Below are 7,438 nucleotides of genomic sequence, written 5' to 3'. Positions count from 1 at the left end.
GATATCAGGGTCGTGAGTTCAAGCCCCACATTGGGTGTAGAAATTACTTAAATAAAACCTTAAAAAAATAAAATAAAATAAATAAAGAGTTGAGGTCAAGCCTTTGACACAGCCTCACAGTATGACCTTGAGTACCTCACTGACCTTCACAGGGCTTCCATTTCCTAGTGTATGAAATGATGGAGGGATAATGGCCCTGTCCTGCTCATCTGTCAGTTATATTAGGTCCAAACATAATCAGAGGTACGATGTCCTCTGTAGACTCAAAGATGCCACGTAAATGTCTGGTCTCGTTATCTTTTTTCAAACTTGTTTCAAGGGCTAATGGCCTTATCCTCACTCCTGCCCCTCCACCCCAACTGACAGAAAATTCAACAGGATCACCAGCGACCATCAGTTTATAGGCAGGGTGGCATGCTGGCTAAGCACACAGGCTGGCCAACTGGGCTGAACCCAGGCTCTACCACTTAGCTTGCTGACATAGGGAAGCTATTTTGCCTCTCAGTTTCCTCATCTGTAAAATGGACATACTATAACAGTATCTACCTCAGAGAGCTGTAGTGAGGGGATAAGTAAATCCACATAGAGGGTCAGACCAGTCCCCGGCACACAGCAAACATGCAACCCTTTTCCCTTGGCTCCTGCCCTGATCCTAAACCCTTCTCTGGCTCCCTCTTCCTCCACCCCTTGTCACCCTACTGCTTCACCCCTGCCACTCAGCATGCTCCTGGGTGCTTTCATCACTCTGCAGCCTGAACTCACAAGGAGACAGAAGGACACCTCTCTCTCTCTCCGCACCTGGGCCTTTCTCTGAGGCCCCAGACTCGTCTCCTGCACTTGATCACCTTGCTGGGTGAGGCCTCTAGCCCGGTGTGTCCTCAGCTGACTCGTGGCCTTCCCCACACAAGCCGTACCCCCTCGCCCATTTCCATGTTATGGCATTGCCCTCTCCCCACTGCTGAGCTAGAGCCCTCATGCACTGCCCTACTGAATCTGCTTCAGAAATGAATTGGCAGTCAGGCTGGGTGTGAGTACAGCAGCTGTGCAACCTTGAACGAGTTACTTCCCCTCTCTGAGCTGGCTTCCATATCTCCAAAATAGAAACAACCAGAGCACCCTCGGGGAGCAAACATTAATCTCTTGATTCGGCCGCCCAGGATATGAGTCCCATTCTAACACTTAGGGAATCCACCCTCCTTGCAAGTCTGAGTGGGAAGCGAGGCCAAAGTCTAGCTACTGGAGCCGATGGCTAGACATTGACCACACCTCTCTCCCAATCTCCCGGCCTCAGCCCTGATGGCTTGTCATTAATAACAGGAAGCAATTCATGAGGCTTCCTCTGCCCTGGTTTGCTCTTCCACGCCCAAGAGGACTCTGTGTCTGAGTGATTGGTATGTAAAAGGCTTGGAGGTGATTTTTAATCAAGATATTAAACTGTGGGGGCATCTGGGTGGCTCAGTCGTTAAGCGTCTGCCTTCGGCTCAGGTCATGATCCTAGGGTCCTGGGATCGAGCCCCGCATCAGGCTCCCTGCTCCACAGGAAGCCTGCTTCTCCCTTTCCCACTCCCCCTGCTTGTGTTCCCTCTCTGGCTGTGTCTCTCTGTCAAATAAATAATAAAATCTTTAAAAAAAAAAAAAGATATTAAACTGTGAATATAGCCTACCAGCAGCTTGTCGGCAGCCAGGCCTTTTGTAGGAGGGGATGTTCCACCCAGGTGATACTTAAAGGCCTGGAGCCGTGATCTGGAAGGCTGTCATCCCCTCTTCTCCATCAGAAGAGGTTCCCCAGCTGCCATACCAACAGGAGGGCCTGAGAAATTATGGGACAGAATGCCGTGCAGAGAAGCAGGTCCCCCCGCTGGGAAACCTGGACTGGTCCCAGATCCTCTCCATTTACCCCCATGTCTTAGTCTGGACAAGTTCTTGCACCTTGCTTCCTAGGGCACAGCATGGAGCAGATCCCAGCCAGGCAAGAACAACAGGAAACTGGCCTTCTCTTCCCAACCCTCAGTGCAAGGAGCTAATGTGTTCAAGTCACACTTCACAAGCACTCGTGGACGAGCTCTGTGCTGCATGTTGGGGACCAGGGTGAATCGGACACAGAGACTTTGAGGACTGCACTGACTCCTGGAGACTACATGGCCATAAACAGAGACCTAACTATCCGAGAGCACAAAAGGAAGGAAGGCACACTGGCCTGACATCTACTGAGTATCTACTGGATCCGTTTCCTAGGACTTCTGTAAAAAGTACCCCAAACGAGCTGGCTTACACACCGGAAATGTGTTGACTCACAGCAATGGAAGCTGGAAGTCTGAATTCAAGGTGTCAGCAGGGCGTGCTCCCTCTGGAGCCTCTAGAGACTTTTCCCTTGCCTCTTGCAACCTCTGTTGATGGCAGCTATCTCTGGCGCTCAATGGCTCACAGATGTGTAAGTCCAATCTCTGCAAACATAGCACAGGGCATCCCTCTCCTGTTTCTCTTTTCTTCTTATAAGGATGCTAATCATATTGGATTAGGAACCCACCCTACTCTAGGATGACCTCATCTTAACTAATTACATCCGCAAAGACCCTATTTCCAAAAAAGTTCACTGAGGTGCTGGGGGTTAGGATGTCAACATATTTTTTCTGGGGGGACACAGTTTAACCCCTGACACCTGCTATGTTCTTGACCTTGCACATTACACACACTACCTCACTTGACCATCTGGAGAAGGGAGGGGCTCTTGTTGTTGTTTTAATGATTGGGAAACTCAGCCTCAGAGAATTGAAGTGATTCGCACAGGTCCATGGTTCAGCTGGTGCCATGACCAGGACCCCAAGCTTTCAACCCTTCTCTCCTTCCATCCATCCAATCAGCAAACCTGAGTGCAATGGGACAGGCCCTGGGCCGGACTGTTGGTAGGCACTGGGAAATAAGGCCAACATAGCTGCGTGGAACCTCCCATCTGAGGCTGGAGAGGACTATAAAATGTTGAAATATACCATTACTAACTGTGATAAAAGTTGCAAGAAGCAGCAAATAGGAGGCTCTTCTTAGCTATAGCTACTTTAGCTTAGTCAGCAAAAGGCTTCGCTGAGGAAGTGATATCCAGTTTGAGTCTTAAAGAATGGGAAGAATGAGGTTCTTCATGGTCAGGAGGGCAGGGGAGGCCCAGCAGAGTGTTCCAGGCAGAGGAATAGCACATGCAAAGGTCCTGTGGCAGGAAAGGTCACAGTGCACCGAGAAACCAAAAGCAGGTTGGGCATGGCAGATGACTTTGGAAAAATGGGGTGTGTGTATGTGTGTGTAAAAGTGTGAACAGAGTGCAGATCAAGCAAGGACTTTGGAATTGATTCACAGTACAGACGGGAAATGTGGATCTATGGCAGATAACGCTATGGAGCAATTCATGTACCTACTCAGCAAGTCTGGATTGAGCTCACATGACGTGCTTCATGTTCTGGTCAGTTCGAGGCTGAGGAAGACTAGCTCTTGGCTCTGGGGGTGTTCGGAGTCTCAAGTCTCATGAGTGCCAGGTCAGATCTTAGTTGGAAAATGTCCACAAGGCGAGGCCACCATTCAGGAGTTAGCATCTGACTAAGGAGCAATGAAACAGGAGGAGGAGTTGGGGTTCTGAGTCTTGCAGGCTAGGTGACTCCGGGCAAGCTGTGCCCCTGCTTGGGGCTCTTGCCTCCTTCCTTGCAAAGCTGTCGTGCTTGTATGCATTCTCAGAACCTCTGAAGTGGAGAGAATGAGGACAATCCCTTTGGTGACCCTGTGCCCTTGACTTCAAGACTCATGTGAAGTTGCAAGTTTATATAGTGTCAAGAGCCAGACCCTGGCTCAGGCCGTCTGACTTTGGGTGGCAACTGAGCCTGTTTCCTCATCTGTAAAGGGGTATTAACATACATGTCTTGCACAGAGAATGAGGGTTTAGGACTCTTATTACACCCCAAATCATCTTCCAGGAAGGTCGAACATATTTGTACTATTAGCAGTGAATGCTCTTACTGAGCACCTACTATGTGCAGATATTGTGCTAAGAACTTTCACCTGTGGAATGCCTGGGTGGCTCAGTCGGTTGAGCGTCTGCCTTCAGCTCAGGTCATGATCCGGGGTCCCAGGGTTGGGCCCCACATCGGACTCCTTGCTCAGCGAGGAGCCTGCTTCTCCCTCTCCCTCTGCCCCTCCCCCCAGTTCATGTGCTCTCTCTCTTTGGCTCTGCTCTCTCTCAAATAAATAAATAAAATCTTAAAAAAAAAAAAAAAGAACTTTCATCTGTATTGTTTCATTTCAACTTCACCCACCACCTCAGAAGTTCCCATTCTACAGGTGAGGACACTGAGGCTCAGAGAGGAAGTAACTTGTCCAAGGTCACTGGGCCCAGCAACACGAGGCAGGTCATCTCTCCTCTTCTAGTGTTCTTTCCACTTCCAGCAGCCAGAGGTGCCCCAAGATGGGATGGATCCTCTCAGGAGCAACTTGCAAGGAGAGTATTTATACGTGGCCTGATCACTTAGCCGAGATCCTGTAGGAGATCCTGAAGTACCTGGTATGGTCTGAACAGGATGATATCCCAGGAGCCTTCCAACCCTGCAAGTCTGGAACAGAATTGAAGGGTGGCTAAAGAGGGCATTTATTAAGCCACACCCTGGGGAGGAGGCAAGGAGCGCTGTGATCACAGCTGGAGTCTGGGAGCCTGAGACCCAATCACTTTGGGATTTCCCCCAGGGTCCTGGAAATTCCTAATACCAGGCAGGTCACTGTTGAGTCTCCTGGCTGCACTTGGTCACTCCCAAGGCCACCGTGAAGACCTGATGAAAAGGGTAGCAGGTGGATGCCATTGCCAGGTCATGCTTCCGTGAATACGTACTGCTACTTCACCACCTCTAGTCCCACCCAAGTTTACATATACCATTAACTCCAAGTTCAGAGAACTAGCTCCTCCACTGGTCAGTTGCATAGACTTTGGGCAAAGTTCCTCCCTACCCTCCCACCCTCCCACCCCCCCACCCCCAGACTTAACTTCCTTATCTCTAAAGTACATGAGGATAATAGTATCCACCTCCTAGGTTGTTGTGACTTTGGAGGGAGTTGGATAATCTATGTAACATGCTTGCTCCCTGGCACAAAATCTAAACCATAGGAGATGATGTTGCTTATGATCCTCAGGAAGGCCGGTGTTATTTCCTGGGGCTCACAGAAGGCTTTGTTTGGCTATTGCAGACTTTGACTGGAGAGAGAACCCGTGGCCTCTATGGGTAATGCATTCAAAAAGGAGCTGAGAGATCTTTCCAGACCTGGCTGAACAGGAGGGGCCATCAGGGGAGCCGACATCGGCCACTAGTAGGAGGGAAAGGTTAGGTGCAAAGAGCCCAAGAGCCAGGACATCTACCTGGGACTGTTGGTCAAGCTGAACAGGTTTCTGGCCAAACTAACTCCACGTTTAACCAAGTTGTGTTGAAGAGGGTGTTCGTGGGTTGCACCGATGGTGGCCTCTGGCCCTTTCCCAGATGACGGGAAAGATGAAGCTCTTCCTAGCCAAGGGGAGAAACAGCTATAGTTGTAGGGAAGGTAACCGTCATGAGGTGCATGTCCAAAAGGTGCCCAAACGGAAGGCATGCACGCTGCGAGTGGGCGGCCCTCCCAGAGCAGCGTCCTCAAAGCTGGGGGCAAGATTCTTTTTTTTTTTTTTTAAGGATTTTATTTATTTATTCATGAGAGAGAGAGAGGCAGAGGGAGAAGCAGACTTCCCGCAGAGCAGGGAGCCCGATGCGGGACTCGATCCCAGGACTCCGGGATCATGACCTGAGCCGAAGGCAGATGTTTAACCATCTGAGCCACCCAGGCACCCATGGGGGCAAGATTCTGGCCTTCGAAGTTGGCCCTGGAGTCCCCCAAGGGCTGTGGCACCATCTTGCTCTCTGGTCCACGCGAGGGCTGAGAATTATTCAGACCTTTCGGCAAAGTCCCAGGAATCCTGCACAGCCACACCAAATCCTACGCGAGAGGCAAGGCCTGGAAGTTCGAGTGCATCAGAGGTGGCCCAGCCAGCCTCCGCTACAAAAACTAACCCCAGGGGCACCTGGGTGGCTCAGTCAGTTAAGCGTCTGCCTTTGGCTCAGGTCATGATCTCAGGGTCCTGGGATGGAGTCCCACATCAGGCTCCCTCCTCAGCAGGGAGTCTGCTTTTCCCTCTACCCCACCCCACCCTATACCCCCCCACCCGCAATCTCTCGCTCTCAAATAAATAAAATCTTTTTTTTTTTATTTGAGAGAGCGAGAATGAGAGAGAGAGAGAGCACATGAGAGGGGGAAGGTCAGAGGGAGAAGCAGACTCCCTGCTGAGCAGGGAGCCTGACGTGGGACTCGATCCCGGGACTCCAGGATCATGACCTGAGCTGAAGGCAGTCGCTTAACCAACTGAGCCACCCAGGCACCCTCAAATAAATAAAATCTTAAAAAAACCCCAAAAACTCCTGGTAGACTAAAGAAAGTGAACAGCATAACTTTAAGGTAAAATAAAAAGGACTATCATTATGATGTTAAGGGCAAACCTTAACAAGGTATGAAAAACAAAATATAAAAAGATGGCAAACCATATACAGAGTAATAAACTACATAAAAATTAAAATGTTAAAAAAAATCTGAAAACAAAGAAAGTAAAAAAGACAAGGTACAAATAGAGAGTGAATATATATAACACACAAAACCGAGGGGCACCTGGGTGGCTCAGTCGTTAAGCGTCTGCCTTCAGCTCAGGTCATGATCCCGGGGTCCTGGGATTGAGCTCCACATTGGGCTCCCTGCTCAGTGGGAAGCCTGCTTCTCCCTCTCCCACTCCCCCTGCTTGTGTTCCCTCTCTCGCTGTGTCTCTGTCAAATAAATAAATAAAATCTTAAAAAAAAAAAAAAAAACCTAACCCTAGATCCTAGCTTGTTATTAAAAGGATTTGGGATGCAAATTAAAATTAAAAAGAAAAAAGGAGCTGAGTTGTTTAAAGAGGAAGGAGGGCAGGGTTTGCTCGGCGTGTGCTGTGTAACTTCCCCTTTTGTTTTCCCACCAGACCTTCCGTAAAGCATGTGAGCTTGAAAATGCTTTTGGAATCCAGTGTGACTTTGGGGGGCATGCAAAATGGGCTTCCACCCCCCCACCTCCTCAGTCTGCAGTCATGTCGGCGGCCAGAGCGATCTGATTTTGGACCACATCGGATCATGTCTCCCTCCTACCCTAAACCCTCCGGTAAACAGGCTCCTTCTGACCTGCTCTCACAGACCTCCAAGCCTCCTCCAGTAGCCACATTGGCTTTTGCTCTTCCCCAAGTCTGCCCAGTCAGCCTCAGGGCCTTTGCACCTGAATTGCCTCTACCTGTCATACTCTTCCCCCACATACCTATGTGGTTACTTCCTCACTGGGTTCAAGGGGGGTCAGAAGTTATGATTATTCGTTTCCT

This window comes from Neomonachus schauinslandi, chromosome 2, assembly GCF_002201575.2.
Source record: "Neomonachus schauinslandi chromosome 2, ASM220157v2, whole genome shotgun sequence".
Classification (NCBI taxonomy): domain Eukaryota; kingdom Metazoa; phylum Chordata; class Mammalia; order Carnivora; family Phocidae; genus Neomonachus; species Neomonachus schauinslandi.
This window is presented reverse-complemented; position numbering follows the sequence as displayed.